We start from the raw sequence: 26,591 nt of genomic DNA, 5'->3' as shown, positions 1-26,591 counted from the left end.
AGGTGATGTAAACAAGTCGATGGTATAGTTAGTTCGAATTCGAAAAAATTCAATTTTTGCTGAAAAATTCGATACGGGGGGGTATACCCGAAAAATGAAAAATCCTAAACTTTAGAGGTCGATATCTCGGCTTCTATGGGCTCTATCTGGAAAAATCCAACGGTTTTGTCTTTGTTTCGTCTTTCTGAATCCAACGAGACCATCCACAAGGTCGTAGGTCTCATATTAGCTGAGATCTCGCATTTTTGATGCCCATTTTTGGGCTTAAAAATGAGGTCAGAAAGTGACAATTTTCGAATTTTCAAAGTGCTCTCATTCCCTTATTTCTGATCGAATCCTGTTATAACCCGGTATTTTCGTAATCTAGGTGACACGATGAAGACGTTGGTATAGTTAGTTCGAATTCGAAAAAATTCAATTTTTGGTGAAAAATTCGATACGGGGGGGTATACCCAAAAAATTAAAAATTCCAAACTTTGGAGGTCGATATCTCGGCTTCTATGGGCACTATCTTGAAGAATCCAACGGTTTTGTCTTAGTTTTGTCTTTCTGAATCCAACGAGACCATCCACAAGGTCGTAGGTCGCATATTAGCTGAGATCTTGCATTTTTGATCCCATTTTTAGGCTCAAAAACGAGGTCAGAAAGTGACAATTTTCGAATTTTCAAAGTGCTCTCATTCCCTTATTTCTGATCGAATCCCGTAATAACCCGGTATTTTCGTAATCTAGGTGACACGATGAAGACGTTGGTATAGTTAGTTCGAATTCGAAAAAATTCGATACGGGGGGGTATACCCAAAAAATTAAAAATTCCAAACTTTGGAGGTCGATATCTCGGCTTCTATGGGCACTATCTTGAAGAATCCAACGGTTTTGTCTTAGTTTCGTCTTTCTGAATCCAACGAGACCATCCACAAGGTCGTAGGTCTCATATTAGCTGAGATCTCGCATTTTTGATGCCCATTTTTAGGCTCAAAAACGAGGTCAGAAAGTGACAATTTTCGAATTTTCAAAGTGCTCTCATTCCCTTATTTCTGATCGAATCCTATTATAACCCGGTGTTTTCGTAATCTAGGTGACACGATGAAGACGTTGGTATAGTTAGTTCGAATTCGAAAAAATTCAATTTTTGGTGAAAAATTCGATACGGGGGGGTATACCCATTTTTGGGCTCAAAAACGAGGTCAGAAAGTGACAATTTTCGAATTTTCAAAGTGCTCTCATTCCCTTATTTCTGATCGAATCCTGTTATAACCCGGTGTTTTCGTAATCTAGGTGATGTAAACAAGTCGTTGGTATAGTTAGTTCGAATTCGAAAAAATTCAATTTTTGGTGAAAAATTCGATACGGGGGGGTATACCCGAAAAATGAAAAATCCCAAACTTTGGAGGTCGATATCTCGGCTTCTATGGGCACTATCTTGAAGAATCCAACGGTTTTGTCTTAGTTTTGTCTTTCTGAATCCAACGAGACCATCCACAAGGTCGTAGGTCGCATATTAGCTGAGATCTTGCATTTTTGATCCCATTTTTAGGCTCAAAAACGAGGTCAAAAAGTGACAATTTTCGAATTTTCAAAGTGCTCTCATTCCCTTATTTCTGATCGAATCCTGTTATAACCCGGTATTTTTGTAATCTAGGTGATGTAAACAAGTCGATGGTATAGTTAGTTCGAATTCGAAAAAATTCAATTTTTGGTGAAAAATTCGATACGGGGGGGTATACCCAAAAAATTAAAAATTCCAAACTTTGGAGGTCGATATCTTGGCTTCTATGGGCACTATCTTGAAAAATCAAACGGTTTTGTCTTAGTTTCATTTTTCTGAATCCAACGAGACCATCCACAAGGTCGTAGGTCTCATATTAGCTAGATCATCTCATTTTTGATGCCCATTTTTAGGCTCAAAATCGAGGTCAGAAAGTGACAATTTTCGAATTTTCAAAGTGCTCTCATTCCCTTATTTCTGATCGAATCCTGTTATAACCCGGTATTTTTGTAATCTAGGTGATGTAAACAAGTCGATGGTATAGTTAGTTCGAATTCGAAAAAATTCAATTTTTGGTGAAAAATTCGATACGGGGGGGTATACCCGAAAAATGAAAAATCCTAAACTTTAGAGGTCGATATCTCGGCTTCTATGGGCTCTATCTGGAAAAATCCAACGGTTTTGTCTTAGTTTCGTCTTTCTGAATCCAACGAGACCATCCACAAGGTCGTAGGTCGCATATTAGCTGAGATCTTGCATTTTTGATGCCCATTTTTAGGCTCAAAAACGAGGTTAGAAAGTGACAATTTTCGAATTTTCAAAGTGCTCTCATTCCCTTATTTCTGATCGAATCCTGTTATAACCCGGTATTTTCGTAATCTAGGTGACACGATGAAGACGTTGGTATAGTTAGTTCGAATTCGAAAAAATTCAATTTTTGGTGAAAAATTCGATACGGGGGGGTATACCTGAAAAATGAAAAATCCCAAACTTTGGAGGTCGATATCTCGGCTTCTATGGGCACTATCTGGAAAAATCCAACGGTTTTGTCTTAGTTTCGTCTTTCTGAATCCAACGAGACCATCCACAAGGTCGTAGGTCTCATATTAGCTGAGATCTCGCATTTTTGATGCCCATTTTTGGGCTCAAAAACGAGGTCAGAAAGTGACAATTTTCGAATTTTCAAAGTGCTCTCATTCCCTTATTTCTGATCAAATCCTGTTATAACCCGGTATTTTCGTAATCTAGGTGACACGATGGAGACTTTGGTATAGTTAGTTTAAGGTCGATATCTCGGCTTCTATGGGTACTATCTGGAAAAATCCAACGGTTTTGTCTTAGTTTCGTCTTTCTGAATCCAACGATACCATCCACAAGGTCGTAGGTCTCATATTAGCTGAGATCTCGCATTTTTGATGCCCATTTTTGGGCTCAAAAACGAGGTCAGAAAGTGACAATTTTCGAATTTTCAAAGTGCTCTCATTCCCTTATTTCTGATCGAATCCTGTTATAACCCGGTATTTTTGTAATCTAGGTGATGTAAACAAGTCGATGGTATAGTTAGTTCGAATTCGAAAAAATTCAATTTTTGGTGAAAAATTCGATACGGGGGGGTATACCCGAAAAATGAAAAATCCTAAACTTTAGAGGTCGATATCTCGGCTTCTATGGGCTCTATCTGGAAAAATCCAACGGTTTTGTCTTAGTTTCGTCTTTCTGAATCCAACGAGACCATCCACAAGGTCGTAGGTCGCATATTAGCTGAGATCTTGCATTTTTGATGCCCATTTTTAGGCTCAAAAACGAGGTTAGAAAGTGACAATTTTCGAATTTTCAAAGTGCTCTCATTCCCTTATTTCTGATCGAATCCTGTTATAACCCGGTATTTTCGTAATCTAGGTGATGTAAACAAGTCGATGGTATAGTTAGTTCGAATTCGAAAAAATTCAATTTTTGGTGAAAAATTCGATACGGGAGGGTATACCTGAAAAATGAAAAATCTCAAACTTTGGAGGTCGATATCTCGGCTTCTATGGGCACTATCTGGAAAAATCCAACGGTTTTGTCTTAGTTTCGTCTTTCTGAATCCAACGAGACCATCCACAAGGTCGTAGGTCTCATATTAGCTGAGATCTCGCATTTTTGATGCCCATTTTTAGGCTCAAAAACGAGGTCAGAAAGTGACAATTTTCGAATTTTCAAAGTGCTCTCATTCCCTTATTTCTGATCGAATCCTGTTATAACCCGGTATTTTCGTAATCTAGGTGACACGATGAAGACGTTGGTATAGTTAGTTCGAATTCGAAAAAATTCAATTTTTGGTGAAAAATTCGATACGGGGGGATATACCTGAAAAATGAAAAATCCCAAACTTTGGAGGTCGATATCTCGGCTTCTATGGGCACTATCTAGAAAAATCAAACGGTTTTGTCTTAGTTTCATTTTTCTGAATCCAACGAGACCATCCACAAGGTCGTAGGTCTCATATTAGCTGAGATCTCGCATTTTTGATGCCCATTTTTAGGCTCAAAAACGAGGTCAGAAAGTGACAATTTTCGAATTTTCAAAGTGCTCTCATTCCCTTATTTCTGATCGAATCCTGTTATAACCCGGTATTTTTGTAATCTAGGTGATGTAAACAAGTCGATGGTATAGTTAGTTCGAATTCGAAAAAATTCAATTTTTGGTGAAAAATTCGATACGGGGGGGTATACCCGAAAAATGAAAAATCCTAAACTTTAGAGGTCGATATCTCGGCTTCTATGGGCTCTATCTGGAAAAATCCAACGGTTTTGTCTTAGTTTCGTCTTTCTGAATCCAACGAGACCATCCACAAGGTCGTAGGTCTCATATTAGCTGAGATCTCGCATTTTTGATGCCCATTTTTGGGCTTAAAAATGAGGTCAGAAAGTGACAATTTTCGAATTTTCAAAGTGCTCTCATTCCCTTATTTCTGATCGAATCCTGTTATAACCCGGTATTTTCGTAATCTAGGTGACACGATGAAGACGTTGGTATAGTTAGTTCGAATTCGAAAAAATTCAATTTTTGGTGAAAAATTCGATACGGGGGGGTATACCCGAAAAATGAAAAATCCCTAACTTTAGAGGTCGATATCTCGGCTTCTATGGGCACTATCTGGAAAAATCCAACGGTTTTGTCTTAGTTTCGTCTTTCTGAATCCAACGAGACCATCCACAAGGTCGTAGGTCTCATATTAGCTGAGATCTCGCATTTTTGATGCCCATTTTTGGGCTCAAAAACGAGGTCAGAAAGTGACAATTTTCGAATTTTCAAAGTGCTCTCATTCCCTTATTTCTGATCGAATCCTGTTATAACCCGGTATTTTTGTAATCTAGGTGATGTAAACAAGTCGATGGTATAGTTAGTTCGAATTCGAAAAAATTCAATTTTTGGTGAAAAATTCGATACGGGGGGGTATACCCGAAAAATGAAAAATCCTAAACTTTAGAGGTCGATATCTCGGCTTCTATGGGCACTATCTGGAAAAATCCAACGGTTTTGTCTTAGTTTCGTCTTTCTGAATCCAACGAGACCATCCACAAGGTCGTAGGTCTCATATTAGCTGAGATCTCGCATTTTTGATGCCCATTTTTGGGCTCAAAAACGAGGTCAGAAAGTGACAATTTTCGAATTTTCAAAGTGCTCTCATTCCCTTATTTCTGATCGAATCCTGTTATAACCCGGTATTTTTGTAATCTAGGTGATGTAAACAAGTCGATGGTATAGTTAGTTCGAATTCGAAAAAATTCAATTTTTGGTGAAAAATTCGATACGGGGGGGTATACCCGAAAAATGAAAAATCCTAAACTTTAGAGGTCGATATCTCGGCTTCTATGGGCACTATCTGGAAAAATCAAACGGTTTTGTCTTAGTTTCATTTTTCTGAATCCAACGAGACCATCCACAAGGTCGTAGGTCTCATATTAGCTGAGATCTCGCATTTTTGATGCCCATTTTTAGGCTCAAAAACGAGGTCAGAAAGTGACAATTTTCGAATTTTCAAAGTGCTCTCATTCCCTTATTTCTGATCGAATCCTGTTATAACCCGGTATTTTTGTAATCTAGGTGATGTAAACAAGTCGATGGTATAGTTAGTTCGAATTCGAAAAAATTCAATTTTTGGTGAAAAATTCGATACGGGGGGGTATACCCGAAAAATGAAAAATCCTAAACTTTAGAGGTCGATATCTCGGCTTCTATGGGCTCTATCTGGAAAAATCCAACGGTTTTGTCTTAGTTTCGTCTTTCTGAATCCAACGAGACCATCCACAAGGTCGTAGGTCTCATATTAGCTGAGATCTCGCATTTTTGATGCCCATTTTTGGGCTTAAAAATGAGGTCAGAAAGTGACAATTTTCGAATTTTCAAAGTGCTCTCATTCCCTTATTTCTGATCGAATCCTGTTATAACCCGGTATTTTTGTAATCTAGGTGATGTAAACAAGTCGATGGTATAGTTAGTTCGAATTCGAAAAAATTCAATTTTTGGTGAAAAATTCGATACGGGGGGGTATACCCGAAAAATGAAAAATCCTAAACTTTAGAGGTCGATATCTCGGCTTCTATGGGCTCTATCTGGAAAAATCCAACGGTTTTGTCTTAGTTTCGTCTTTCTGAATCCAACGAGACCATCCACAAGGTCGTAGGTCTCATATTAGCTGAGATCTCGCATTTTTGATGCCCATTTTTGGGCTTAAAAATGAGGTCAGAAAGTGACAATTTTCGAATTTTCAAAGTGCTCTCATTCCCTTATTTCTGATCGAATCCTGTTATAACCCGGTATTTTCGTAATCTAGGTGACACGATGAAGACGTTGGTATAGTTAGTTCGAATTCGAAAAAATTCAATTTTTGGTGAAAAATTCGATACGGGGGGGTATACCCATTTTTGGGCTCAAAAACGAGGTCAGAAAGTGACAATTTTCGAATTTTCAAAGTGCTCTCATTCCCTTATTTCTGATCGAATCCTGTTATAACCCGGTGTTTTCGTAATCTAGGTGATGTAAACAAGTCGATGGTATAGTTAGTTCGAATTCGAAAAAATTCAATTTTTGCTGAAAAATTCGATACGGGGGGGTATACCCGAAAAATGAAAAATCCCAAACTTTAGAGGTCGATATCTCGGCTTCTATGGGCACTATCTGGAAAAATCCAACGGTTTTGTCTTAGTTTCGTCTTTCTGAATCCAACGAGACCATCCACAAGGTCGTAGGTCTCATATTAGCTGAGATCTCGCATTTTTGATGCCCATTTTTGGGCTTAAAAATGAGGTCAGAAAGTGACAATTTTCGAATTTTCAAAGTGCTCTCATTCCCTTATTTCTGATCGAATCCCGTAATAACCCGGTATTTTCGTAATCTAGGTGACACGATGAAGACGTTGGTATAGTTAGTTCGAATTCGAAAAAATTCGATACGGGGGGGTATACCCAAAAAATTAAAAATTCCAAACTTTGGAGGTCGATATCTCGGCTTCTATGGGCACTATCTTGAAGAATCCAACGGTTTTGTCTTAGTTTCGTCTTTCTGAATCCAACGAGACCATCCACAAGGTCGTAGGTCTCATATTAGCTGAGATCTCGCATTTTTGATGCCCATTTTTAGGCTCAAAAACGAGGTCAGAAAGTGACAATTTTCGAATTTTCAAAGTGCTCTCATTCCCTTATTTCTGATCGAATCCTATTATAACCCGGTGTTTTCGTAATCTAGGTGACACGATGAAGACGTTGGTATAGTTAGTTCGAATTCGAAAAAATTCGATACGGGGGGGTATACCCAAAAAATTAAAAATTCCAAACTTTGGAGGTCGATATCTCGGCTTCTATGGGCACTATCTTGAAGAATCCAACGGTTTTGTCTTAGTTTCGTCTTTCTGAATCCAACGAGACCATCCACAAGGTCGTAGGTCTCATATTAGCTGAGATCTCGCATTTTTGATGCCCATTTTTAGGCTCAAAAACGAGGTCAGAAAGTGACAATTTTCGAATTTTCAAAGTGCTCTCATTCCCTTATTTCTGATCGAATCCTGTTATAACCCGGTGTTTTCGTAATCTAGGTGATGTAAACAAGTCGATGGTATAGTTAGTTCGAATTCGAAAAAATTCAATTTTTGCTGAAAAATTCGATACGGGGGGGTATACCCGAAAAATGAAAAATCCCAAACTTTAGAGGTCGATATCTCGGCTTCTATGGGCACTATCTGGAAAAATCCAACGGTTTTGTCTTAGTTTCGTCTTTCTGAATCCAACGAGACCATCCACAAGGTCGTAGGTCTCATATTAGCTGAGATCTCGCATTTTTGATGCCCATTTTTGGGCTCAAAAACGAGGTCAGAAAGTGACAATTTTCGAATTTTCAAAGTGCTCTCATTCCCTTATTTCTGATCGAATCCTGTTATAACCCGGTGTTTTCGTAATCTAGGTGATGTAAACAAGTCGATGGTATAGTTAGTTCGAATTCGAAAAAATTCAATTTTTGGTGAAAAATTCGATACGGGGGGGTATACCCGAAAAATGAAAAATCCCAAACTTTAGAGGTCGATATCTCGGCTTCTATGGGCACTATCTGGAAAAATCCAACGGTTTTGTCTTAGTTTCGTCTTTCTGAATCCAACGAGACCATCCACAAGGTCGTAGGTCTCATATTAGCTGAGATCTTGCATTTTTGATGCCCATTTTTAGGCTCAAAAACGAGGTCAGAAAGTGACAATTTTCGAATTTTCAAAGTGCTCTCATTCCCTTATTTCTGATCGAATCCTGTTATAACCCGGTATTTTTGTAATTTAGGTGATGTAAACAAGTCGATGGTATAGTTAGTTCGAATTCGAAAAAATTCAATTTTTGGTGAAAAATTCGATACGGGGGGGTATACCCGAAAAATGAAAAATCCTAAACTTTAGAGGTCGATATCTCGGCTTCTATGGGCACTATCTGGAAAAATCAAACGGTTTTGTCTTAGTTTCATTTTTCTGAATCCAACGAGGCCATCCACAAGGTCGTAGGTCTCATATTAGCTGAGATCTCGCATTTTTGATGCCCATTTTTAGGCTCAAAAACGAGGTCAGAAAGTGACAATTTTCGAATTTTCAAAGTGCTCTCATTCCCTTATTTCTGATCGAATCCTGTTATAACCCGGTATGTTTGTAATCTAGGTGATGTAAACAAGTCGATGGTATAGTTAGTTCGAATTCGAAAAAATTCAATTTTTGGTGAAAAATTCGATACGGGGGGGTATACCCGAAAAATGAAAAATCCTAAACTTTAGAGGTCGATATCTCGGCTTCTATGGGCTCTATCTAGAAAAATCCAACGGTTTTGTCTTAGTTTCGTCTTTCTGAATCCAACGAGACCATCCACAAGGTCGTAGGTCTCATATTAGCTGAGATCTCGCATTTTTGATGCCCATTTTTGGGCTTAAAAATGAGGTCAGAAAGTGACAATTTTCGAATTTTCAAAGTGCTCTCATTCCCTTATTTCTGATCGAATCCTGTTATAACCCGGTATTTTCGTAATCTAGGTGACACGATGAAGACGTTGGTATAGTTAGTTCGAATTCGAAAAAATTCAATTTTTGGTGAAAAATTCGATACGGGGGGGTATACCCAAAAAATTAAAAATTCCAAACTTTGGAGGTCGATATCTCGGCTTCTATGGGCACTATCTTGAAGAATCCAACGGTTTTGTCTTAGTTTCGTCTTTCTGAATCCAACGAGACCATCCACAAGGTCGTAGGTCTCATATTAGCTGAGATCTCGCATTTTTGATGCCCATTTTTAGGCTCAAAAACGAGGTCAGAAAGTGACAATTTTCGAATTTTCAAAGTGCTCTCATTCCCTTATTTCTGATCGAATCCTATTATAACCCGGTGTTTTCGTAATCTAGGTGACACGATGAAGACGTTGGTATAGTTAGTTCGAATTCGAAAAAATTCAATTTTTGGTGAAAAATTCGATACGGGGGGGTATACCCGAAAAATGAAAAATCCTAAACTTTAGAGGTCGATATCTCGGCTTCTATGGGCTGTATCTGGAAAAATCCAACGGTTTTGTCTTAGTTTCGTCTTTCTGAATCCAACGAGACCATCCACAAGGTCGTAGGTCGCATATTAGCTGAGATCTTGCATTTTTGATGCCCATTTTTGGGCTTAAAAATGAGGTCAGAAAGTGACAATTTTCGAATTTTCAAAGTGCTCTCATTCCCTTATTTCTGATCGAATCCTGTTATAACCCGGTATTTTCGTAATCTAGGTGACACGATGAAGACGTTGGTATAGTTAGTTCGAATTCGAAAAAATTCAATTTTTGGTGAAAAATTCGATACGGGGGGGTATACCCAAAAAATTAAAAATTCCAAACTTTGGAGGTCGATATCTCGGCTTCTATGGGCACTATCTTGAAGAATCCAACGGTTTTGTCTTAGTTTCGTCTTTCTGAATCCAACGAGACCATCCACAAGGTCGTAGGTCGCATATTAGCTGAGATCTTGCATTTTTGATGCCCATTTTTAGGCTCAAAAACGAGGTCAGAAAGTGACAATTTTCGAATTTTCAAAGTGCTCTCATTCCCTTATTTCTGATCGAATCCTGTTATAACCCGGTATTTTCGTAATCTAGGTGATGTAAACAAGTCGATGGTATAGTTAGTTCGAATTCGAAAAAATTCAGTTTTTGGTGAAAAATTCGATACGGGTGGTATACCTGAAAAATGAAAAATCCCAAATTTTGGAGGTCGATATCTCGGCTTCTATGGGCACTATCTGGAAAAATCCAACGGTTTTGTCTTAGTTTCGTCTTTCTGAATCCAACGAGACCATCCACAAGGTCGTAGGTCTCATATTAGCTGAGATCTCGCATTTTTGATGCCCATTTTTAGGCTCAAAAACGAGGCCAGAAAGTGACAATTTTCGAATTTTCAAAGGGCTCTTTTTTCCTTATTTCTGATCGAATCCTGTTATATCCCGGTGTTTTCGTAATCTAGGTGATATAAATAAGTCGATGGTATAGTTAGTTCGAATTCGAAAAAATTCAATTTTTGGTGAAAAATTCGATACGGGGGGGTATACCTGAAAAATGAAAAATCCCAAACTTTGGAGGTCGATATCTCGGCTTCTATGGGCACTATCTGGAAAAATCAAACGGTTTTGTCTTAGTTTCATTTTTCTGAATCCAACGAGACCATCCACAAGGTCGTAGGTCTCATATTAGCTGAGATCTCGCATTTTTGATGCCCATTTTTAGGCTCAAAAACGAGGCCAGAAAGTGACAATTTTCGAATTTTCAAAGGGCTCTCATTCCCTTATTTCTGATCGAATCCTGTTATAACCCGGTGTTTTCGTAATCTAGGTGATATAAATAAGTCGATGGTATAGTTAGTTCGAATTCGAAAAAATTCAATTTTTGGTGAAAAATTCGATACGGGGGGTATTCCTGAAAAATGAAAAATCCCAAACTTTAGAGGTCGATATCTCGGCTTCTATGGGCACTATTTGGAAAAATCCAACGGTTTTGTCTTAGTTTCGTCTTTCTGAATCCAACGAGACCATCCACAAGGTCGTGGGTTTCATATTAGCTGAGATCTCGCATTTTTGATGCCCATTTTTGGGCTCAAAAACGAGGTCAGAAAGTGACAATTTTCGAATTTTCAAAGTGCTCTCATTCCCTTATTTCTGATCGAATCCTGTTATAACCCGGTATTTTTGTAATCTAGGTGATGTAAACAAGTCGATGGTATAGTTAGTTCGAATTCGAAAAATTTCAATTTTTGGTGAAAAATTCGATACGGGGGGGTATACCCGAAAAATGAAAAATCCTAAACTTTAGAGGTCGATATCTCGGCTTCTATGGGCTCTATCTGGAAAAATCCAACGGTTTTGTCTTAGTTTCGTCTTTCTGAATCCAACGAGACCATCCACAAGGTCGTAGGTCGCATATTAGCTGAGATCTTGCATTTTTGATGCCCATTTTTAGGCTCAAAAACGAGGTCAGAAAGTGACAATTTTCGAATTTTCAAAGTGCTCTCATTCCCTTATTTCTGATCGAATCCCGTAATAACCCGGTATTTTCGTAATCTAGGTGACACGATGAAGACGTTGGTATAGTTAGTTCGAATTCGAAAAAATTCAATTTTTGGTGAAAAATTCGATACGGGGGGGTATACCTGAAAAATGAAAAATCCCAAACTTTGGAGGTCGATATCTCGGCTTCTATGGGCACTATCTGGAAAAATCAAACGGTTTTGTCTTAGTTTCATTTTTCTGAATCCAACGAGACCATCCACAAGGTCGTAGGTCTCATATTAGCTGAGATCTCGCATTTTTGATGCCCATTTTTAGGCTCAAAAACGAGGTCAGAAAGTGACAATTTTCGAATTTTCAAAGTGCTCTCATTCCCTTATTTCTGATCGAATCCTGTTATAACCCGGTATTTTTGTAATCTAGGTGATGTAAACAAGTCGATGGTATAGTTAGTTCGAATTCGAAAAAATTCAATTTTTGGTGAAAAATTCGATACGGGGGGTATACCCGAAAAATGAAAAATCCTAAACTTTAGAGGTCGATATCTCGGCTTCTATGGGCTCTATCTGGAAAAATCCAACGGTTTTGTCTTAGTTTCGTCTTTCTGAATCCAACGAGACCATCCACAAGGTCGTAGGTCTCATATTAGCTGAGATCTCGCATTTTTGATGCCCATTTTTAGGCTCAAAAACGAGGTCAGAAAGTGACAATTTTCGAATTTTCAAAGTGCTCTCATTCCCTTATTTCTGATCGAATCCTGTTATAACCTGGTATTTTTGTAATCTAGGTGATGTAAACAAGTCGATGGTATAGTTAGTTCGAATTCGAAAAAATTCAATTTTTGGTGAAAAATTCGATACGGGGGGGTATTCCTGAAAAATGAAAAATCCCAAACTTTAGAGGTCGATATCTCGGCTTCTATGGGCTCTATCTGGAAAAATCCAACGGTTTTGTCTTAGTTTCGTCTTTCTGAATCCAACGAGACCATCCACAAGGTCGTAGGTCTCATATTAGCTGAGATCTCGCATTTTTGATGCCCATTTTTAGGCTCAAAAACGAGGTCAGAAAGTGACAATTTTCGAATTTTCAAAGTGCTCTCATTCCCTTATTTCTGATCGAATCCTGTTATAACCCGGTATTTTTGTAATCTAGGTGATGTAAACAAGTCGATGGTATAGTTAGTTCGAATTCGAAAAAATTCAATTTTTGGTGAAAAATTCGATACGGGGGGTATACCCGAAAAATGAAAAATCCTAAACTTTAGAGGTCGATATCTCGGCTTCTATGGGCTCTATCTGGAAAAATCCAACGGTTTTGTCTTAGTTTCGTCTTTCTGAATCCAACGAGACCATCCACAAGGTCGTAGGTCTCATATTAGCTGAGATCTCGCATTTTTGATGCCCATTTTTGGGCTTAAAAATGAGGTCAGAAAGTGACAATTTTCGAATTTTCAAAGTGCTCTCATTCCCTTATTTCTGATCGAATCCTGTTATAACCCGGTATTTTTGTAATCTAGGTGATGTAAACAAGTCGATGGTATAGTTAGTTCGAATTCGAAAAATTTCAATTTTTGGTGAAAAATTCGATACGGGGGGGTATACCCGAAAAATGAAAAATCCTAAACTTTAGAGGTCGATATCTCGGCTTCTATGGGCTCTATCTGGAAAAATCCAACGGTTTTGTCTTAGTTTCATCTTTCTGAATCCAACGAGACCATCCACAAGGTCGTAGGTCGCATATTAGCTGAGATCTTGCATTTTTGATGCCCATTTTTAGGCTCAAAAACGAGGTCAGAAAGTGACAATTTTCGAATTTTCAAAGTGCTCTCATTCCCTTATTTCTGATCGAATCCCGTAATAACCCGGTATTTTCGTAATCTAGGTGATGTAAACAAGTCGATGGTATAGTTAGTTCGAATTCGAAAAAATTCAATTTTTGGTGAAAAATTCGATACGGGGGGGTATACCCGAAAAATGAAAAATCCTAAACTTTAGAGGTCGATATCTCGGCTTCTATGGGCTCTATCTGGAAAAATCCAACGGTTTTGTCTTAGTTTCGTCTTTCTGAATCCAACGAGACCATCCACAAGGTCGTAGGTCTCATATTAGCTGAGATCTCGCATTTTTGATGCCCATTTTTAGGCTCGAAAACGAGGTCAGAAAGTGACAATTTTCGAATTTTCAAAGTGCTCTCATTCCCTTATTTCTGATCGAATCCTGTTATAACCCGGTGTTTTCGTAATCTAGGTGATGTAAACAAGTCGATGGTATAGTTAGTTCGAATTCGAAAAAATTCAATTTTTGGTGAAAAATTCGATACGGGGGGGTATACCTGAAAAATGAAAAATCCCAAACTTTGGAGGTCGATATCTCGGCTTCTATGGGCACTATCTGGAAAAATCCAACGGTTTTGTCTTAGTTTCGTCTTTCTGAATCCAACGAGACCATCCACAAAGTCGTAGGTCTCATATTAGCTGAGATCTCGCATTTTTGATGCCCATTTTTAGGCTCAAAAACGAGGTCAGAAAGTGACAATTTTCGAATTTTCAAAGTGCTCTCATTCCCTTATTTCTGATCGAATCCCGTAATAACCCGGTATTTTCGTAATCTAGGTGACACGATGAAGACGTTGGTATAGTTAGTTCGAATTCGAAAAAATTCAATTTTTGGTGAAAAATTCGATACGGGGGGGTATACCTGAAAAATGAAAAATCCCAAACTTTGGAGGTCGATATCTCGGCTTCTATGGGCACTATCTGGAAAAATCAAACGGTTTTGTCTTAGTTTCATTTTTCTGAATCCAACGAGACCATCCACAAGGTCGTAGGTCTCATATTAGCTGAGATCTCGCATTTTTGATGCCCATTTTTAGGCTCAAAAACGAGGTCAGAAAGTGACAATTTTCGAATTTTCAAAGTGCTCTCATTCCCTTATTTCTGATCGAATCCTGTTATAACCCGGTATTTTTGTAATCTAGGTGATGTAAACAAGTCGATGGTATAGTTAGTTCGAATTCGAAAAAATTCAATTTTTGGTGAAAAATTCGATACGGGGGGGTATACCCGAAAAATGAAAAATCCTAAACTTTAGAGGTCGATATCTCGGCTTCTATGGGCTCTATCTGGAAAAATCCAACGGTTTTGTCTTAGTTTCGTCTTTCTGAATCCAACGAGACCATCCACAAGGTCGTAGGTCTCATATTAGCTGAGATCTCGCATTTTTGATGCCCATTTTTAGGCTCAAAAACGAGGTCAGAAAGTGACAATTTTCGAATTTTCAAAGTGCTCTCATTCCCTTATTTCTGATCGAATCCTGTTATAACCCGGTATTTTTGTAATCTAGGTGATGTAAACAAGTCGATGGTATAGTTAGTTCGAATTCGAAAAAATTCAATTTTTGGTGAAAAATTCGATACGGGGGGTATACCCGAAAAATGAAAAATCCTAAACTTTAGAGGTCGATATCTCGGCTTCTATGGGCTCTATCTGGAAAAATCCAACGGTTTTGTCTTAGTTTCGTCTTTCTGAATCCAACGAGACCATCCACAAGGTCGTAGGTCTCATATTAGCTGAGATCTCGCATTTTTGATGCCCATTTTTAGGCTCAAAAACGAGGTCAGAAAGTGACAATTTTCGAATTTTCAAAGTGCTCTCATTCCCTTATTTCTGATCGAATCCTGTTATAACCTGGTATTTTTGTAATCTAGGTGATGTAAACAAGTCGATGGTATAGTTAGTTCGAATTCGAAAAAATTCAATTTTTGGTGAAAAATTCGATACGGGGGGGTATTCCTGAAAAATGAAAAATCCCAAACTTTAGAGGTCGATATCTCGGCTTCTATGGGCTCTATCTGGAAAAATCCAACGGTTTTGTCTTAGTTTCGTCTTTCTGAATCCAACGAGACCATCCACAAGGTCGTAGGTCTCATATTAGCTGAGATCTCGCATTTTTGATGCCCATTTTTAGGCTCAAAAACGAGGTCAGAAAGTGACAATTTTCGAATTTTCAAAGTGCTCTCATTCCCTTATTTCTGATCGAATCCTGTTATAACCCGGTATTTTTGTAATCTAGGTGATGTAAACAAGTCGATGGTATAGTTAGTTCGAATTCGAAAAAATTCAATTTTTGGTGAAAAATTCGATACGGGGGGTATACCCGAAAAATGAAAAATCCTAAACTTTAGAGGTCGATATCTCGGCTTCTATGGGCTCTATCTGGAAAAATCCAACGGTTTTGTCTTAGTTTCGTCTTTCTGAATCCAACGAGACCATCCACAAGGTCGTAGGTCTCATATTAGCTGAGATCTCGCATTTTTGATGCCCATTTTTGGGCTTAAAAATGAGGTCAGAAAGTGACAATTTTCGAATTTTCAAAGTGCTCTCATTCCCTTATTTCTGATCGAATCCTGTTATAACCCGGTATTTTTGTAATCTAGGTGATGTAAACAAGTCGATGGTATAGTTAGTTCGAATTCGAAAAATTTCAATTTTTGGTGAAAAATTCGATACGGGGGGGTATACCCGAAAAATGAAAAATCCTAAACTTTAGAGGTCGATATCTCGGCTTCTATGGGCTCTATCTGGAAAAATCCAACGGTTTTGTCTTAGTTTCATCTTTCTGAATCCAACGAGACCATCCACAAGGTCGTAGGTCGCATATTAGCTGAGATCTTGCATTTTTGATGCCCATTTTTAGGCTCAAAAACGAGGTCAGAAAGTGACAATTTTCGAATTTTCAAAGTGCTCTCATTCCCTTATTTCTGATCGAATCCCGTAATAACCCGGTATTTTCGTAATCTAGGTGATGTAAACAAGTCGATGGTATAGTTAGTTCGAATTCGAAAAAATTCAATTTTTGGTGAAAAATTCGATACGGGGGGGTATACCCGAAAAATGAAAAATCCTAAACTTTAGAGGTCGATATCTCGGCTTCTATGGGCTCTATCTGGAAAAATCCAACGGTTTTGTCTTAGTTTCGTCTTTCTGAATCCAACGAGACCATCCACAAGGTCGTAGGTCTCATATTAGCTGAGATCTCGCATTTTTGATGCCCATTTTTAGGCTCGAAAACGAGGTCAGAAAGTGACAATTTTCGAATTTTCAAAGTGCTCTCATTCCCTTATTTCTGATCGAATCCTGTTATAACCCGGTGTTTTCGTAATCTAGGTGATGTAAACAAGTCGATGGTATAGTTAGTTCGAATTCGAAAAAATTCAATTTTTGGTGAAAAATTCGATACGGGGGGGTATACCTGAAAAATGAAAAATCCCAAACTTTGGAGGTCGATATCTCGGCTTCTATGGGCACTATCTGGAAAAATCCAACGGTTTTGTCTTAGTTTCGTCTTTCTGAATCCAACGAGACCATCCACAAAGTCGTAGGTCTCATATTAGCTGAGATCTCGCATTTTTGATGCCCATTTTTAGGCTCAAAAACGAGGTCAGAAAGTGACAATTTTCGAATTTTCAAAGTGCTCTCATTCCCTTATTTCTGATCGAATCCCGTAATAACCCGGTATTTTCGTAATCTAGGTGACACGATGAAGACGTTGGTATAGTTAGTTCGAATTCGAAAAAATTCAATTTTTGGTGAAAAATTCGATACGGGGGGGTATACCTGAAAAATGAAAAATCCCAAACTTTGGAGGTCGATATCTCGGCTTCTATGGGCACTATCTGGAAAAATCAAACGGTTTTGTCTTAGTTTCATTTTTCTGAATCCAACGAGACCATCCACAAGGTCGTAGGTCTCATATTAGCTGAGATCTCGCATTTTTGATGCCCATTTTTAGGCTCAAAAACGAGGTCAGAAAGTGACAATTTTCGAATTTTCAAAGTGCTCTCATTCCCTTATTTCTGATCGAATCCTGTTATAACCCGGTATTTTTGTAATCTAGGTGATGTAAACAAGTCGATGGTATAGTTAGTTCGAATTCGAAAAAATTCAATTTTTGGTGAAAAATTCGATACGGGGGGGTATACCCGAAAAATGAAAAATCCTAAACTTTAGAGGTCGATATCTCGGCTTCTATGGGCTCTATCTGGAAAAATCCAACGGTTTTGTCTTAGTTTCGTCTTTCTGAATCCAACGAGACCATCCACAAGGTCGTAGGTCTCATATTAGCTGAGATCTCGCATTTTTGATGCCCATTTTTAGGCTCAAAAACGAGGTCAGAAAGTGACAATTTTCGAATTTTCAAAGTGCTCTCATTCCCTTATTTCTGATCGAATCCTGTTATAACCCGGTATTTTTGTAATCTAGGTGATGTAAACAAGTCGATGGTATAGTTAGTTCGAATTCGAAAAAATTCAATTTTTGGTCAAAAATTCGATACGGGGGGTATACCTGAAAAATGAAAAATCTCAAACTTTGGAGGTCGATATCTCGGCTTCTACGGGCACTATCTGGAAAAATCCAACGGTTTTGTCTTAGTTTCGTCTTTCTGAATCCAACGAGACCATCCACAAGGTCGTAGGTCTCATATTAGCTGAGATTTCGCATTTTTGATGCCCATATTTAGGCTCAAAAACGAGGTCAGAAAGTGACAATTTTCGAATTTTCAAAGTGCTCTCATTCCCTTATTTGTGATCGAATCCTGTTATAACCCGGTGTTTTCGTAATCTAGGTGACACGATGAAGACGTTGGTATAGTTAGTTCGAATTCGAAAAAATTCAATTTTTGGTGAAAAATTCGATACGGGGGGGTATACCTGAAAAATGAAAAATCTCAAACTTTGGAGGTCGATATCTCGGCTTTTATGGGCACTATCTGGAAAAATCCAACGGTTTTGTCTTAGTTTCGTCTTTCTGAATCCAACGAGACCATCCACAAGGTCTTAGGTCTCATATTAGCTGAGATCTCGCATTTATGATGCCTATTTTTAGGCTCAAAAACGAGGTCAGAAAGTGACAATTTTCGAATTTTCAAAGTGCTCTCATTCCCTTATTTCTGATCGAATCCTGTTATAACCCAACGGTTTTGTCTTAGTTTCGTCTTTCTGAATCCAACGAGACCATCCACAAGGTCGTAGGTCTCATATTAGCTGAGATCTCGCATTTTTGATGCCCATTTTTAGGCTCAAAAACGAGGTCAGAAAGTGACAATTTTCGAATTTTCAAAGTGCTCTCATTCCCTTATTTCTGATCGAATCCTGTTATAACCCGGTATTTTCGTAATCTAGGTGACACGATGGAGACGTTGGTATAGTTAGTTCGAATTCGAAAAAATTCAATTTTTGGTGAAAAATTCGATACGGGGGGGTATACCCGAAAAATGAAAAATCCCAAACTTTGGAGGTCGATATCTCGGCTTCTATGGGCTCTATCTGGAAAAATCCAACGATTTTGTCTTAGTTTCGTCTTTCTGAATCCAACGAGACCATCCATAAGGTCGTAGGTCTCATATTAGCTGAGATCTCGCATTTTTTATGACAATTTTTGGGCTCAAAAACGAGGTCAGAAAGTGACAATTTTCAAATTTTCAAAGTTCTCTCATTCCCTTATTTCTGATCGAATCCTGTTATAACTCGGTATTTTCGTAATCTAGGTGACACGATGAAGACGTTGGTATAGTTAGTTCGAATTCGAAAAAATTCAATTTTTGGTGAAAAATTCGATACGGGGGGATATACCTGAAAAATGAAAAATCCCAAACTTTGGAGGTCGATATCTCGGCTTCTATGGGCTCTATCTGGAAAAATCCAACGGTTTTGTCTTAGTTTCGTTTTTCTGAATGCAACGAGACCATCCACAAGGTCGTAGGTCTCACATTAGCTGAGATCTCGTATTTTTAATGCCCATTTTTAGGCTCAAAAACGAGGTCAGAAAGTGACAATTTTCGAATTTTCAAAGTGCTCTTATTCCCTTATTTCTGATCGAATCCTGTTATAACCCGGTATTTTCGTAATCTAGGTGACACGATGGAGACGTTGGTATAGTTAGTTCGAATTCGAAAAAATTCAATTTTTGGTGAAAAATTCGATACGGGGGGGTATACCCAAAAAATGAAAAATCCCAAACTTTGGAGGTCGATAACTCGGCTTCTATGGGCACTATCTGAAAAAATCCAACGGTTTTGTCTTAGTTTCGTCTTTCTGAATCCAACGAGACCATCCACAAGGTCGTAGGTTTCATATTAGCTAAGATCTCGCATTTTTAATGCCCATTTTTAGGCTCAAAAACGAGGTCAGAAAGTGACAATTTTCGAATTTTCAAAGTGCTCTCATTCCCTTATTTGTGATCGAATCCTGTTATAACCCGGTGTTTTCGTAATCTAGGTGACACGATAAAGACGTTGGTATAGTTAGTTCAAATTCGAAAAAATTCAATTTTTGGTGAAAAATTCGATACGGGGGGGTATACCCAAAAAATGAAAAATCCCAAACTTTGGAGGTCGATAACTCGGCTTCTATGGGTACTATCTGGAAAAATCCAACGGTTTTGTCTTAGTTTCATTTTTCTGAATCCAACGAGACCATCCACAAGGTCGTAGGTCTCATATTAGCTGAGATCTCGCATTTTTGATGCCCATTTTTAGGCTCAAAAACGAGGTCAGAAAGTGACAATTTTCGAATTTTCAAAGTGCTCTCATTCCCTTATTTCTGATCGAATCCTGTTATAACCCGGTATTTTTGTAATCTAGGTGATGTAAACAAGTCGATGGTATAGTTAGTTCGAATTCGAAAAAATGCAATTTTTGGTGAAAAATTCGATACGGGGGGGTATACCCGAAAAATGAATAATCCCAAACTTTGGAGGTCGATATCTCGGCTTCTATGGGCACTATCTGGAAAAATCAAACGGTTTTGTCTTAGTTTCATCTTTCTGAATCCAACGAGACCATCCACAAGGTCGTAGGTCTCATATTAGCTGAGATCTCGCATTTTTGATGCCCATTTTTAGGCTCAAAAACTAGGCCAGAAAGTGACAATTTTCGAATTTTCAAAGGGCTCTTATTTCCTTATTTCTGATCGAATCCTGTTATAACCCGGTGTTTTCGTAATCTAGGTGATATAAATAAGTCGATGGTATAGTTAGTTCGAATTCGAAAAAAATCAGTTTTTGGTGAAAAATTCGATACGGGGGGGTATACCTGAAAAATGAAAAATCCCAAACTTTGGAGGTCGATATCTCGGCTTCTATGGGTACTATCTGGAAAAATCCAACGGTTTTGTCTTAGTTTCGTCTTTCTGAATCCAACGAGACCATCCACAAGGTCGTAGGTCTCATATTAGCTGAGATCTCGCATTTTTGATGCCCATTTTTGGGCTCAAAAACGAGGTCAGAAAGTGACAATTTTCGAATTTTCAAAGTGCTCTCTTTCCCTTATTTCTGATCGAATCCTGTTATAACCCGGTATTTTTGTAATCTAGGTGATGTAAACAAGTCGATGGTATAGTTAGTTCGAATTCGAAAAAATTCAATTTTTGGTGAAAAATTCGATACGGGGGGGTATACCCGAAAACTGAAAAATCCCAAATTTTGGAGGTCGATATCTCGGCTTCTATGGGCACTATCTGGAAAAATCCAACGGTTTTGTCTTAGTTTCGTCTTTCTGAATCCAACGAGACCATCCACAAGGTCGTAGGTCTAATATTAGCTGAGATCTCGCATTTTTGATGCCCATTTTTAGGCTCAAAAACGAGGTCAGAAAGTGACAATTTTCGAATTTTCAAAGTGCTCTCATTCCCTTATTTCTGATCGAATCCTGTTATAACCCGGTATTTTCGTAATCTAGGTGACACGATGGAGACGTTGGTATAGTTAGTTCAAGGTCGATATCTCGGCTTCTATGGGTACTATCTGGAAAAATCCAACGGTTTTGTCTTAGTTTCGTCTTTCTGAATCCAACGAGACCATCCACAAGGTCGTAGGTCTCATATTAGCTGAGATCTCGCATTTTTGATGCCCATTTTTAGGCTCAAAAACGAGGTCAGAAAGTGACAATTTTGAAATGAAAAATCCCAAACTTTGGAGGTCGATATCTCGGCTTTTATGGGCACTATCTGGAAAAATCCAACGGTTTTGTTTTAGTTTCGTCTTTCTGAATCCAACGAGACCATCCACAAGGTCGTAGGTCTAATATTAGCTGAGATCTCGCATTTTTGATGCCCATTTTTAGGCTCAAAAACGAGGTCAGAAAGTGATAATTTTCGAATTTTCAAAGTGCTCTCATTCCCTTATTTCTGATCGAATCCTATTATAACCCGGTATTTTTGTAATCTAGATGATGTAAACAAGTCGATGGTATAGTTAGTTCTAATTTGAAAAAATTCAATTTTTGGTGAAAAATTCGATACGGGGGGGTATACCTGAAAACTGAAAAATCCCAAACTTTGGAGGTCGATATCTCGGCTTCTATGGGCACTATCTGGAAAAATCCAACGGTTTTGTCTTAGTTTCGTCTTTCTGAATCCAACGAGACCATCCACAAGGTCGTAGGTCTCATATTAGCTGAGATCTCGCATTTTTGATGCCCATTTTTAGGCTCAAAAACGAGGCCAGAAAGTGACAATTTTCGAATTTTCAAAGGGCTCTTATTTCCTTATTTCTGATCGAATCCTGTTATAACCCGGTGTTTTCGTAATCTAGGTGATATAAATAAGTCGATGGTATAGTTAGTTCGAATTCGAAAAAATTCAATTTTTGGTGAAAAATTCGATACGGGGGGGTATACCTGTAAAATGAAAAATCCCAAACTTTGGAGGTCGATATCTCGGCTTCTATGGGTACTATCTGGAAAAATCCAACGGTTTTGTCTTAGTTTCGTCTTTCTGAATCCAACGAGACCATCCACAAGGTCGTAGGTCTCATATTAGCTGAGATCTCGCATTTTTGATGCCCATTTTTGGGCTCAAAAACGAGGTCAGAAAGTGACAATTTTCGAATTTTCAAAGTGCTCTCATTCCCTTATTTCTGATCGAATCCTGTTATAACCCGGTATTTTCGTAATCTAGGTGACACGATGAAGACGTTGGTATAGTTAGTTCGAATTCGAAAAAATTCAATTTTTGGTGAAAAATTCGATACGGGGGGGTATACCCGAAAAATGAAAAATCCCAAACTTTGGAGGTCGATATCTCGGCTTCTATGGGCACTATCTTGAAAAATCCAACGGTTTTGTCTTAGTTTCGTCTTTCTGAATCCAACGAGACCATCCATAAGGTCGTAGGTCTCATATTAGCTGAGATCTCGCATTTTTTATGACAATTTTTGGGCTCAAAAACGAGGTCAGAAAGTGACAATTTTCGAATTTTCAAAGTTCTCTCATTCCCTTATTTCTGATCGAATCCTGTTATAACTCGGTATTTTCGTAATCTAGGTGACACGATGAAGACGTTGGTATAGTTAGTTCGAATTCGAAAAAATTCAATTTTTGGTGAAAAATTCGATACGGGGGGATATACCGGAAAAATGAAAAATCCCAAACTTTGGAGGTCGATATCTCGGCTTCTATGGGCTCTATCTGGAAAAATCCAACGGTTTTGTCTTAGTTTCGTTTTTCTGAATGCAACGAGACCATCCACAAGGTCGTAGGTCTCACATTAGCTGAGATCTTGCATTTTTGATGCCCATTTTTAGGCTCAAAAACGAGGTCAGAAAGTGACAATTTTCGAATTTTCAAAGTGCTCTTATTCCCTTATTTCTGATCGAATCCTGTTATAACCCGGTATTTTCGTAATCTAGGTGACACGATAGAGACGTTGGTATAGTTAGTTCGAATTCGAAAAAATTCAATTTTTGGTGAAAAATTCGATACGGGGGGGTATACCCAAAAAATGAAAAATCCCAAACTTTGGAGGTCGATAACTCGGCTTCTATGGGCACTATCTGAAAAAATCCAACGGTTTTGTCTTAGTTTCGTCTTTCTGAATCCAACGAGACCATCCACAAGGTCGTAGGTTTCATATTAGCTAAGATCTCGCATTTTTAATGCCCATTTTTAGGCTCAAAAACGAGGTCAGAAAGTGACAATTTTCGAATTTTCAAAGTGCTCTCATTCCCTTATTTGTGATCGAATCCTGTTATAACCCGGTGTTTTCGTAATCTAGGTGACACGATAAAGACGTTGGTATAGTTAGTTCAAATTCGAAAAAATTCAGTTTTTGGTGAAAAATTCGATACGGGGGGGTATACCCAAAAAATGAAAAATCCCAAACTTTGGAGGTCGATAACTCGGCTTCTATGGGTACTATCTGGAAAAATCCAACGGTTTTGTCTTAGTTTCATCTTTCTGAATCCAACGAGACCATCCACAAGGTCGTAGGTCTCATATTAGCTAAGATCTCGCATTTTTAATGCCCATTTTTAGGCTCAAAAACGAGGTCAGAAAGTGACAATTTTCGAATTTTCAAAGTGCTCTCATTCCCTTATTTGTGATCGAATCCTGTTATAACCCGGTGTTTTCGTAATCTAGGTGACACGATAAAGACGTTGGTATAGTTAGTTCAAATTCGAAAAAATTCAATTTTTGGTGAAAAATTCGATACGGGGGGGTATACCCAAAAAATGAAAAATCCCAAACTTTGGAGGTCGATAACTCGGCTTCTATGGGTACTATCTGGAAAAATCCAACGGTTTTGTCTTAGTTTCATCTTTCTGAATCCAACGAGACCATCCACAAGGTCGTAGGTCTCATATTAGCTGAGATCTCGCATTTTTGATGCCCATTTTTAGGCTCAAAAACTAGGCCAGAAAGTGACAATTTTCGAATTTTCAAAGGGCTCTTATTTCCTTATTTCTGATCGAATCCTGTTATAACCCGGTGTTTTCGTAATCTAGGTGATATAAATAAGTCGATGGTATAGTTAGTTCGAATTCGAAAAAAATCAGTTTTTGGTGAAAAATTCGATACGGGGGGGTATACCTGAAAAATGAAAAATCCCAAACTTTGGAGGTCGATAACTCGGCTTCTATGGGTACTATCTGGAAAAATCCAACGGTTTTGTCTTAGTTTCATCTTTCTGAATCCAACGAGACCATCCACAAGGTCGTAGGTCTCATATTAGCTAAGATCTCGCATTTTTAATGCCCATTTTTAGGCTCAAAAACGATGTCAGAAAGTGACAATTTTCGAATTTTCAAAGTGCTCTTATTCCCTTATTTGTGATCGAATCCTGTTATAACCCGGTGTTTTCGTAATCTAGGTGACACGATAAAGACGTTGGTATAGTTAGTTCAAATTCGAAAAAATTCAATTTTTGGTGAAAAATTCGATACGGGGGGGTATACCCAAAAAATGAAAAATCCCAAACTTTGGAGGTCGATAACTCGGCTTCTATGGGTACTATCTGGAAAAATCCAACGGTTTTGTCTTAGTTTCATTTTTCTGAATCCAACGAGACCATCCACAAGGTCGTAGGTCTCATATTAGCTGAGATCTCGCATTTTTGATGCCCATTTTTAGGCTCAAAAACGAGGTCAGAAAGTGACAATTTTCGAATTTTCAAAGTGCTCTCATTCCCTTATTTCTGATCGAATCCTGTTATAACCCGGTATTTTTGTAATCTAGGTGATGTAAACAAGTCGATGGTATAGTTAGTTCGAATTCGAAAAAATTCAATTTTTGGTGAAAAATTCGATACGGGGGGGTATACCCGAAAAATGAATAATCCCAAACTTTGGAGGTCGATATCTCGGCTTCTATGGGCACTATCTGGAAAAATCAAACGGTTTTGTCTTAGTTTCATCTTTCTGAATCCAACGAGACCATCCACAAGGTCGTAGGTCTCATATTAGCTGAGATCTCGCATTTTTGATGCCCATTTTTAGGCTCAAAAACTAGGCCAGAAAGTGACAATTTTCGAATTTTCAAAGGGCTCTTATTTCCTTATTTCTGATCGAATCCTGTTATAACCCGGTGTTTTCGTAATCTAGGTGATATAAATAAGTCGATGGTATAGTTAGTTCGAATTCGAAAAAAATCAGTTTTTGGTGAAAAATTCGATACGGGGGGGTATACCTGAAAAATGAAAAATCCCAAACTTTGGAGGTCGATATCTCGGCTTCTATGGGTACTATCTGGAAAAATCCAACGGTTTTGTCTTAGTTTCGTCTTTCTGAATCCAACGAGACCATCCACAAGGTCGTAGGTCTCATATTAGCTGAGATCTCGCATTTTTGATGCCCATTTTTGGGCTCAAAAACGAGGTCAGAAAGTGACAATTTTCGAATTTTCAAAGTGCTCTCATTCCCTTATTTCTGATCGAATCCTGTTATAACCCGGTGTTTTCGTAATCTAGGTGATGTAAACAAGTCGATGGTATAGTTAGTTCGAATTCGAAAAAATTCAATTTTTGGTGAAAAATTCGATACGGGGGGGTATACCTGAAAAATGAAAAATCCCAAACTTTGGAGGTCGATATCTCGGCTTCTATGGGTACTATCTGGAAAAATCCAACGGTTTTGTCTTAGTTTCGTCTTTCTGAATCCAACGAGACCATCCACAAGGTTGTAGGTCTCATATTAGCTGAGATCTCGCATTTTTGATGCCCATTTTTAGGCTCAAAAACGAGGTCAGAAAGTGACAATTTTCGAATTCTCAAAGTGCTCTCATTCCCTTATTTCTGATCGAATCCTGTTATAACCCGGTATTTTTGTAATCTAGGTGATGTAAACAAGTCGATGGTATAGTTAGTTCGAATTCGAAAAAATTCAATTTTTGGTGAAAAATTCGATACGGGGGGGTATACCTGAAAAATGAAAAATCCCAAACTTTGGAGGTCGATATCTCGGCTTCTATGGGCACTATCTGGAAAAATCCAACGGTTTTGTCTTAGTTTCGTCTTTCTGAATCCAACGAGACCATCCACAAGGTCGTAGGTCTCATATTAGCTGAGATCTTGCATTTTTGATGCCCATTTTTAGGCTCAAAAACGAGGTCAGAAAGTGACAATTTTCGAATTTTCAAAGTGCTCTCATTCCCTTATTTCTGATCGAATCCTGTTATAACCCGGTATTTTTGTAATCTAGGTGATGTAAACAAGTCGATGGTATAGTTAGTTCGAATTCGAAAAAATTCAATTTTTGGTGAAAAATTCGATACGGGGGGGTATACCTGAAAAATGAAAAATCTC

General features: G+C 38.2%; 1 protein-coding gene and 1 long non-coding RNA gene across 5 annotated transcripts in view; both read left to right on the top strand.

Moving 5' to 3' along the window:
• The window catches only part of LOC126741622 (ryanodine receptor), a 249,779-nt gene that overhangs the window by 100,951 nt on the left and 122,237 nt on the right, over positions 1 to 26,591 (top strand). The window lies entirely within an intron of this gene.
• LOC126741630 (uncharacterized) lies at positions 4,975 to 26,556 on the top strand. 4 transcript variants are annotated; one of them, XR_007662243.1, is made up of 4 exons: positions 10,934 to 10,962; positions 21,493 to 21,592; positions 21,958 to 22,587; positions 26,238 to 26,556. It is a non-coding gene; the product is annotated as an uncharacterized LOC126741630 (long non-coding RNA). The 4 variants fall into 4 exon arrangements; XR_007662242.1 differs by lacking the exon at positions 10,934 to 10,962 and adding an exon at positions 12,393 to 12,421; XR_007662238.1 differs by lacking the exon at positions 10,934 to 10,962 and adding an exon at positions 15,311 to 15,339.

This window comes from Anthonomus grandis, chromosome 1, assembly GCF_022605725.1.
Source record: "Anthonomus grandis grandis chromosome 1, icAntGran1.3, whole genome shotgun sequence".
NCBI classification, from domain to species: Eukaryota; Metazoa; Arthropoda; class Insecta; order Coleoptera; family Curculionidae; genus Anthonomus; species Anthonomus grandis.
The sequence above is the reverse complement of the archived record's forward strand: the minus strand, read 5'-3'. Positions and strand labels throughout refer to the sequence as shown.